The following is a 10873-nucleotide window of genomic DNA, read 5'->3' as shown; positions in this document are numbered from 1 at the left end:
TAAGTGACTGTTTTTATGTTACTAAGTGACCACTTTGTTGATAAATATATGAAGTACTTTAATATCTGATGAGGTTCCAAGTGTTTGATTGATTCAATATTTCTGAAAATCCCAATTATGTTGTTTTTCTAATTGGTCCCTTCCTTTTTTTTTATTTTAAGATTTCGTTGATTCATGTGAGAGAGAGAAAGCATGAGTGATGGCACAAATGGAGAGGGACAAGCAGACTCCCTACTGAGCAGAAAGCCCAACTCCAGCTCCATCCCAGGACCTGAGATCATGATAAGGGCAGATGCTTAACTGACTGAGCCACCCAGGTGGCCCTAATTGGTCCCTTTCAAACAGAATTTAACATTAGTTCCTTATTTCCCATTTTTAAGCATTTTTCACTGGCTGAAATCAGCCTTATCTTGAGATAATCTCTGTATATTATATGTTTCCAGAAAAGGCACTGTGTGATACTTTGGGCCTTCCATGAGTTTCTCCTTAGCTGCTGTATTTTTCTTTTGGAAATCAGATTCATCTACTTTGAAAAAGCATTCCACACAGATCTGTCTGCACCCTGTCTATAGTCTATATGTTACTAATATCCTATCAAATTACATTTTCTTTCTTCTACAATTTCTGAGTTACATGATTTTAAATATCGATCATCTATCTGTCTATCTATTGATCTATCATCCTCTATTCACAGTAGTCCTCCCTTATGGAACAGAGGGAGAGCTGTTCCCAAACCCCCAGGGGATGCCTTAAACTACTGATTGTACTGTTTTTTCTATACGTGCATACATATGATAAAGTTTGTTTTTTTTTTAAGATTTTATTTATTTATTTGACAGAGAGAGATCACAAGTAGGCAGAGAGGCAGGCAGAGAGAAGGGGGGAGGGGAGCAGGCTTCCTGCTGAGCAGAGAGTCCAATGCAGGGCTCAATCTCAGGACCCTGAGACCATGACCTGAGCCAAAGGCAGAGGCTTAACCAACTGAGCCACCCAGGCGCCCAAGGTTTTGTTGTTTTTTGTTTGTTTTTGTTTTTGTTTTTTAAGATTTATTTATTTACTTGAGTGAGAGAGAGACAAAGAGAAAGAGAGAGATAGCACAGGAGCAAGAGGGGCAGAGGGAGAGGGAATCTCAAGCAGGCCTCTCTCAGACGCAGGGCTCCATCTCACAACACTGAGACCAGAACCTGAGCCAAAACCAAGAGTCAGATGCTTAACTGACTGCACCACCCAGGTGCTCCTGATAAATTGTAATTTACGAATTAAGCACAGTAATGGATTAACAATAATAACTAGTAGTAAAATATAACGGTTACAACAATACACTGTAATGAAAGTTAAGTGACTGCATTCTCCATCTCTTATCCCAAAATATCTTACTCTATTCTCTTCACCCTTCGTCTTGGGACAATTAGATGATAAAATGCCTAGGAGATGAGAGCAAGTGAAGGGAATGACAGGCACTGCTGGCTACTACTGACCTTCTGATGATACAGAAGGAGGGTCATCTGTATCTCTACCCCATTCAACTAGGGGCAACTGAAACCACTGAAAGTTAGACTACAGATAAGGAGGGGGCTTCTGTATATGTTTTTAGGTTTTGTCCACTTGTATCGATTTCACCTTACCAAAACTCTACAAAAATATGAAAACTTCTGAAGACCTTGTTTCATTTCTCGACACTTGCTTATTGACTTATGCTATAGGTAATCAGTAATAGGCTAGTGAGGCATCTCAGGATCTTTAATACATGATTGAAATATATTATACTAATCCATTAGTTAGCGTTAGTTAGTTAGTTAGTTAGTTGCAAGAAGAATACCCTTGAGAAACCTACCAGCTATATGAGTAAGTCAGACTTTAGAGGGAAAAGATACTGGGGAAAATAATCCTCTTATTCATTAGTTTTTCTTAGAATCCTACTCAGTCTCATGATTTTCCAGGAAATTAAATTGATCAAAGTTTTATAAATCACTTGGGGCACCTGGATGGCTCAGTCATTGTGTCTGCCTTAGGCTCAGGTCATGATACCAGGGTCCTAGGATTGAGCCCCTTATCAGGCTCCCCACTCAGCAGGAAGCCTGCTTCTCCCTCTCCCACTCCCCCTGTTTGTGTTCCCTCTCTCGCTGTGTCTTTCTCTGTCAAATAAATAAAATATTTTTTTAAAAAGGTTTGTAAATCACAAATAGGTTGTTATTCTTACCATTGACCTAATGAGAAAATACCTTTCAAATAACACATTTTAGCAGATATTTCCAAAATTATGTTGTTCTATTTTCCTATTTCCATGCAAATAAAAATAAAATTACTAAATAATTGAAGTTTTGGGATGCTTTGGTAGTGCAGTCAGTTAAGTTTCTGACTCTTGGTTTCGGCTCAGGTCATGACCTCAGGTCATGATCTCACAGTCCTAGGATCAAGCCCTGCTTCAGACTCCTCGCTCAGTGCAGAGTCTGCTTATCCCTCTCCCTCTGCTCCCCCAACCTTCTCTCTCTCTCTTTTTCTCTCTCTCGCTCAAATAAATAAATAAAATATTTTAAAAAAATTGAAGTTGGTACAAACTGTACAGAATTATTTCTCATGGCTACCAGGAATCCTGTGCTTTCATTGTGTCTGGTTTCACATTTAAGAAGCATGGATTATTCATCTAGAAAAGAGCAGAACAATTTACCCTAAGGTTGTGTTTTCATAAGCAATTTTAGATAATTACACAATTCAAGCAGAGTTGGTTTGAAGTTACATTACACAGATTATATAACAGTGTAATGCTTCAGCAGAGTACTACTGAGGAGTCTGGAATTTTATTTCTAGCATTAGCTTCGATTCTAAATACACATGTGAGCTTGAACTAGTCACTTGATCTCAGTTTTCTCATCTATACATTGAGACACTTGGCCTGAATTATATCAGTTTTTCTTTCATTTAATACCTTATGTTTATGTCAATTTTTCACTTCACTTTAGCTCCCAGATCATTGCCTTGAAATACCTGAACTTTTTATTCTATTTGAAAATGTTTACAGATTTACAAAATGCCATAAAACTTAACAAGTCTGCTTTTCATTTTTATTTATTTATTTTGGAAGGGAGGGGCAAAGGGAGCAGAGGGAGAGAATCTTAAGCAGGCTCCATGTCCAGCATGGACCCTGATGCGGGGCTGGAGATCATGACCCGAGCTGAAATCAAGAGTGGGACGCTTAACAAACTGAGCCCCTCAGGATCCCCCAAGAAATCTACTTTTTTTTTTTTTTTTTTTTTTTTTTTTTATTTCCAGCATAACAGTATTCATTATTTTTGCACCACACCCCGTGCTCCATGCAATCCGTGCCCTCTATAATACCCACCACCTGGTACTCCAACCTCCCACCCCCCGTCCCTTCAAAACCCTCAGATTGTTTTTCAGAGTCCATAGTCTCTCATGGTTCACCTCCCCTTCCAATTTCCCCCAACTCCCTTCTCCATCTACTTTTTAAAACATTTATAGTTTAAAGACATTATCTTTGGACAGAATTTCCAATTAAAGGTATTTATAAAAAGTTAGAAAATTATTTAAATACCATTTAAATAGAAAATTATTTAAATACCATTATTTAAATGTCCATTTAAAGGACAGAATGAAGGCTATATTCCTCTGATAAAAAATGGCTTTGAAGACTGAAACCAAACCAAATTGGTTTGGTTCAGTGGGTGAAATGAGGAAGCAATTTCTAAACAGAGGTAATCCATACACTTTGTGTTTCTGTTGTGAGAAGTAAATGTTTATTCCAATGCATTTAAGCAAGGAGTATTAATGATTAATGACATTTTTGATTCTGTAACTAGACCTACAAATTCTTGAATAATTAATGAGGTACTCAACACTGCAGGGATCTCCATCTACTAAGAATTTGTGCGTGTGTGTGTGTTCAAGGTATTAATATTGAAAACGGTACAAAAATCATGAGGGAGAGATTTAGGATTGAAGTAATAATGTCTCTCAAAATATACAGGTTTTTTTCTTTCTTGTTTTTCATGTAAAATGTTTGCAAACTGTAAGTGAAATAACTATGATCTAATAGCATAAATAATGGTAATTTTTTCTTAATTATGTCATCTTCTATAATAATAATGAATAGCCATTGAGATATTGCTAAATTGTAGATAGTGCTGGATTTTAAGAATAATATGAATTAGAAGGTATATAAGATTGAAAAGCTGTCATAATTCTTCGTACTGTTTAGCCTGTTAGGGTGAGAGAAAATTATTTTAATGGGCCATCTTTTAAGGAATTACCTTTACATTCATTGGAGATACAGTTTTTGAGACATAAAATGAGAAAATAAGTGTTAGTCTATAAGTCATTACCATGTCATCCTAAATTCTAAAAGATAATCTCATTCTTCATATTTCGTATCTTATTATTTTCAGGTTGAGTTCTTAAAAAAAAAAAGACATAATCCTATGATGATCACAGAATTAAAGACATAGATTTGAATGAAATCTTTAAGAATGTTTAACTCAATTTCTTTATTTTAAAAATCAGGAAACTGAAGCTTGGGCAGGTTAAAATTCTCCAGAATTCCCTCTAAGTCTGTGACATTCATTCCATGTCTCTTAAATGAAGCCTTCATTTTGAAGTAATTCTTGTGATGGAGCAGCTCTGTGGTTTAAGGTCTTCAGATACTTGGAGAGTCTAGAAATGAAGCATTTCCTGTCACTTTGGAAATGTGTCACAGTTCCCTACATGGTAACAAAGTGGAGGGCATCAGAGTATGTAAATTACCATTGAGTTCAGCTATAAGTTATTCTCATTTCATTATCAAATAAAAACCGAGAGAAAAGTTACATAATACACAAAGTCATGACAAAAATATTTTTAAAATCTAGCAATAAAATTATTTAGAATTTTGACAGTGTTGTTAATATAGTCCAGGTAGTTTTAAATAGTATATATATTTTTTTTTACGATTTTATTTATTTATTTGACAGACAGAGATCACAAGTAGGCAGAGAGGCAGGCAGAGAGAGAGAGGAGGAAGCAGGCTCTCTGCTGAGCAGAGAGCCCGATGCGGGACTCGATCCCAGGACCCTGAGATCATGACCTGAGCTGAAGGCAGCGGCTTAACCCACTGAGCCACCCAGGCGCCCCAGTCCAGGTAGTTTTAATGTATATAAAATTAGTGTCATGAAGCCTACCTTTTTTATTCAGCTAATAATATGATATACACTAATATTCATATTTATGCATAGTAGGTATACCTATAACAGTGTAGTCACGAAACTGCAAATATTTCACTCCTCTGGAAATCAGAGAGCTTCAAAGTTAAATTGTAGGACAACTGGATTTCTAGTAGGATTTCTGTAGGACAACTAATTTCTAAATACACTTTTGGAAGCTTAAGTATTTTAAGTTTATCAATGAAAATAGAATTCTGATGATCTTATCATCTATTTACATTCTAAAAATATTTTTGAATGTGAATTATGGGTCACCGACTAGGAATATGATGGTAAACGAGATAAACACAGCCTCTGGCCTCTAACCATGAAGAGAATAAAATAATAACGGTATTTGAAAATACATTTTGACATGGAAAAAGTGTGTCACAGTAGAAAATAATTAAAGTACAAATTAGGGCACCTAGGTGGCTCAGTGGGTTAAAGCCACTGCCTTCGACTCAGGTCATGATCCCAGGGTCCTGGGATCAAGCCCCGCATCAAGCAGAGAGCCTGCTTCCTCCTCTCTCTCTGCCTGCCTTTAAAAAAATAAGTACAAATTAAATTAATTTACATTAAATTATGTGTTTAAATCACTTTTTTGGACTTTAATTTACATATGCACCCATTTTTTTTTAAAGATTTTATTTATTTATTTGACAGACAGAGATCACAAGTCCGCAGAGAGGCAGGCAGAGAGAGAGGGGAAAGCAGGCTCCCCGCTGAGCAGACAGCCAGATATGGGGCTGGATCCCAGGACCCTGGGATCATGACCTGAGCTGAAAGCAGAGGCCTTAACCCACTGAGACACCCAGGTGCCCCTTTATGCACCCATTTTTAATGTACAACTTGATGAATTTGGACAAATATATAGCTCCATGTACTGACCATCCCAAGCACTGTATTTCTATCACCCGGAAAGTTTCTTCATGCCTTTTTACAATCTTCCCCCAAACCTCTCCCTAGGCAACCATGGTTCTGATTTAAATCACTATTGATTCATTTTGCCTGCTGTAAAACTTCATATAATAGAATCATACTCACATCCTTTGGTTGTCATCCCAAATCTCAGAGTTTAAATTCTAAGACTAAAATCTATAAGAAGAATAAAACAGGTAAAATATCAAGCCAGGCCCTGTATTGAAAGATGATCTAATAAAGCAATATCATTAAATTCAGCAGTGGGCCTTGGGATATTAGTCAATACAATACCACACATTTTATTATTTTTTATACAGCATTCTATATTTTATTATGCATTTGTGAATTATATGAACAGAATACACTTTTAAGAACTTTTACTTTATTGTATCACTTTCTATGATTTCTTCAATTAATCAGAAACATCTGTGTGTTTCCTAAACAACTGTTATTATTTACCTTAAGAATTCTGCAGTTTGTATAAAAAAACTTGATTTCTCTTTTCATGTTCACTGATTAAGGACAAAACCCTAACCTACTCCAAGGAAAGGTATAGGATTTATGGTTCCTATTTTTGTGATAAGCTCATTTCTATCTCCATTTTATGTCTTTATGTCTTTGTTGAATTTCTGTAGTCTATTTTCTTCGAGTAACCTGGTTCTTCAAAGTGTACATTACTGTGCACTGACTTTGGTCAATTAATTAAATCAGTTAAGCTAAAGACATAAATTTTATCTTCAAACTCACATAAAACTTCTAATCATTTAAGAATTAGTTCAGAGGACTACCACAAATTATTGTCTTAACCTCAAAATTCCTCTTTGAAAAAATGAAATATCATTTGATACATAATTTTGGCATGGAGCAATCTCCTTTAGAAACTCACTGGCATTCTAGGAAGTACTGAAATCTGGTAAATTTGATAATTGTTGGATATGACCCTTTGCTGTTAGTGTTTATGTGCACTGCATTTCCCAGAAGCAAAGTCCAAATCCTACCAGATGTTATAGCAACTCTGTCTTAGCCCATTATTCTAATTAATCTAGGCTTATTATCAGGGCTTCCAACTTGCAAATAGAAAGTCAAAGAAGATATAGAATTAGTGAACTTTCTGAGATTAATTAGGAGGAAAAGAAGCCTCCAAACATTTCTGATATAGTAAATTCTTTGATCTATAACAATACCATGTACATTCCCAACACACATCTGAAATAAAAGCTTGAAGGCATAAAAAATGTGCTCATAATAGAAATTATTGCTGAAGCTAGCCAGATGCCTTTTCATTTGTAATAAATTGCTAAGTTATACTACACACATATGGCTTTTAGTTATCCAAATATTATTAAAACATAAAAATTACAACTCTTTTCTCTATTGAGACTAAAAACACTAACAAGTTTCTTGCCATAAGGAAGAAACAAGTAAGTTCCTAGTATCGAAAATATAAATATTTTACACATGTAGCTTAATCACCTCAAAGACAAGAGGAATGTGGTTGAAGAGTTGCATTAGGTAGTACTTCAGAGTAAACACTTGCTTCATAACATGAAAGCAAATTCATACATTTAAAGGAAACAAAAGAAGACGACAAAACTAAGTTGACATTGTGCATTCTTGAATTTACGGTAATTATGCTCTTGGCCTTAAATTGCAAAATTGTAAGCATATAAATTAAAAACTTCAGAAATTCAAGTAAACTTATATTTAAAGGTTAAAAACAAGGTGGGGCGCCGGAGTGGCTCTGTTGGTTAAGCAGCTGACTCATGATTTCAGCTCGAGTCATGATCTCGGCTCAGGTCATGATTTCACATCATGAGATTCAGCCCCAGGTAGGGCTCTGCACTCATCATTGAGTCTGTGTAAGAGTCTCTCTCTCCTTCTCCCTTTGCCCCTTTCCCTCACTCGTTCTCTCTCTCTCTCTCAAATAAATAAATAAATAAATGATAAATCTTTAAAGATAAAAACAAGGGTATTATATATTTTTGGATTGTTTCTGACCCTCTGAGTGGAAAACAGTCTTCTATGCCAAAATTAAATAAATCAAAGAAATTCTCTCTAATGTAGGCTTGTTACCATAAGAGTTATGATTCCTAAGTAGCCCACTAAAAGTAACTTCTAGGGAGTTAAATTAAGGATAAGCTCCAACATGGCAAATGTTTGACAAGGATGTTTTGCCATATTCTGTCAGTTCTAAGAAATACTGGAAGTCTGGCTTTCAGGGCATTTTATTCTACCAGGCAGCTAAACTCAAAGTTTGCACTTGATTCCTGTTCTACAAGCACATTTCAGGCCAATCACCTGACTTCATACTAATATATTGTTTTAGAAATAAGAAATAAGATTAACTTTACTGGCACTTATAAAATTGTATACTACAGACCTTTTGAATAAGAATTATATTGGAATCTTGTTAAAAATGCATATTCCTTAATGCCACCATATCTCTATCACATCAGAATATAAATTGTAGAGGTCAAAGAGAGTGCATTTTTAATCAACTTTGTATTCAATACATATGCAACAAACCAAATTACCAGGCTAATAATATAAGATGTAAGAACAGAAGGGATAGGATCTGATGAGAATTTCAGATCCTTTTGCCTTCCAGGTATGAAGAAGTAACTCCCTTCTTTCTGGACCTTCACATTGGTGTGGGCAGAAGGCAAGGGCATCTGAGAGACTCCAGTACCCTGGGTGGGACTTCTGTTTTATTTTAACTCATTGTGGTTATCAGTATCTGAAAATATATATTTTATTTCTTATTGCTCTAACATTTATGAGCAGAGGTGGAGTGAACAGCTGTCAATAAGTATTTTATGAATGAGCAAATGAATTAAATGTCTGCGTGTAACATTACCCTTTATATATGTCCATGAAGTTACCAGGAATTTATGATGAATTCAATAGCCCCCTAACTGTGAAGATGACTTCAGTTCCTCAATAACTGAGAGGATAGATTCCAGCTTTATAGAAGCAGAAGAATTTTTTTTCAGTCTTTGATATTAGAATGCCCTTCCCTACTACCTCTTACCCTAGTTTAATAAATGATAACCGTATACATAACCTCTCAGCCTTCAATCATCTTCTCTTCTGTGAAAAGTTCCTGGTGCTTTTAGACATCATTAATAAAATTTTAGCAGTCATTCTTAATAAAAATCCCATAACCAAAATAAAAATGTAATAATGACTTAAAAATGATAATCTAACAATAATATTCACATTGTTAATGTTTGATCATTAGTTTTAAAATCCAGAACCTATCACTGACACCCATTGATTTTCTTTTTCTTTTTTTTTTTTTTTTCTTCTTTCAATGTTCAGTTTCTTTACTAACTCTCATCTCTCTAAAGGGCAGGTGCAGACATCTGGGTCAATGGCAAGAGATGGTCACAGTAAAGATACTGCTCTGATTGGAGACTTTGCGCACATGCTGGAAGGTCCCCTCCCAGGGAAAGTACTCTCAAACCATTCTCTGGGTCTCCTTGCTTCCAGGATCTAGTTCACAGCCTTGGAAGACTTAGACTCCCAAAATGGAGTGACTACTCTTAGTTCCAAAGAGGAAGACACTCATAAAGGCATTCTTCCTTAGCTTGTCCAGTCACTGGAACATTCCATTGATGAGGTCACAAACATGAAGTTCTAAGTGAGCTCTTCAAAGAAGGAGTACTTGGAGTATCATATTGATCAGCCATCCTTATCAAACTACAGCAGTACCACAGAAAGGGTGTCCTTGTTGGAGCATTTGCACATAAAGCCATTCAAAATAAAGGTCATCTTGATCAGGTGAGTAAAGGAGTCCTTGGCCTTCGACTTAGCAGGCAGTACCTGCTTATCTTCATCCATCTCCTCAGCAACAGGGACAGTCCTCTTTACACTCTGGCTGTGGATTCTGCTTTTCTCTGGTGAGCCTTTCACTTTCTGTGAGGTATCCATTTTAGGCTACATGTCTGCACACATTTTAACATCAAACTGGGCTATCTTCTCACCTTCTGGGAAAGAGTTTCACCTTTCCCCGAACAGTCTGGAAATGGGACTAGTCAATGCATATAAGGAACCAGTGGCTAATATTGGGGGAGGTCTGGTTGAGAGAAAGCCCCAGGACTTGTTGATGGAGCCACTGCGGGGTTCAGACAACTGTGATGTTAGCCAACATCTTGTGTTCTCCATCAAAAAAGTCCTTGTTTTCAAGTGAGCACCCAACAGCCCCCAAAGTTACCCCACCTCCTCATTTCCATGCTCTGTATCCTGCTTGTTGTGGCACATGAAGCCCAACGTGGGCAGGTATTGACTGGCTGGTGGCACTATGCTGCTAGCAACAAAGTTCACCTAATGTGTCACCTGTTGTTTTTAGAGTACATCCTGGCAGCTCCTCGTTGCTCACAGGGTAGGCTGTGACATTTCTCTCAAATACAAAGGATCCATGGTTACCTTAAAGTGCTGGAAACTTGCTGGAAATTTATGGAGAAATTTAGGGGTGTAGTTGGTTTGGTCAAAGTCAAAGTGGGGAGCTACGGACAACATGCCAACCTGAACCCCACCATACTGAGCTGCAATGAGGGCCTTGAAGTTCTTCTAATTTTCAGGATATGCGTATAGGATTCCAGCCACCATGGTGATTGCACAGAGAAAGGGCCACTGATTCTTCACTAGCAGCTTTTGATTTATCCTTACATCTTCATTCCAGCCATCTCTGCCATCCCATTCTCTTGTTCTTTTGACAGCACCATTGCGAATGATACCTACTTCATCACCCACCTAGC

At 36.7% G+C, this 10873-nt stretch overlaps 1 long non-coding RNA gene and 1 pseudogene across 1 annotated transcript in view; one reads left to right on the top strand and one right to left on the bottom strand.

Moving 5' to 3' along the window:
• Positions 1 to 4492: 4492 nt before the first annotated feature.
• On the bottom strand, positions 4493 to 10724 carry LOC116574290 (annotated as a pseudogene).
• LOC116574291 overlaps positions 9785 to 10873 on the top strand; it is a 27053-nt gene continuing 25964 nt past the window's right edge. Inside the window, exon 1 of the long non-coding RNA XR_004279201.1 lies at positions 9785 to 9896. This is a non-coding gene — a long non-coding RNA (uncharacterized LOC116574291). The remainder of the gene's footprint in view (positions 9897 to 10873) is intronic.

Source organism: Mustela erminea, chromosome 15 (genome assembly GCF_009829155.1).
Source record: "Mustela erminea isolate mMusErm1 chromosome 15, mMusErm1.Pri, whole genome shotgun sequence".
NCBI lineage: Eukaryota > Metazoa > Chordata > Mammalia > Carnivora > Mustelidae > Mustela > Mustela erminea.
Note: the sequence above shows the minus strand (reverse complement) of the source record. Positions and strands in the feature narration are given on the sequence as shown.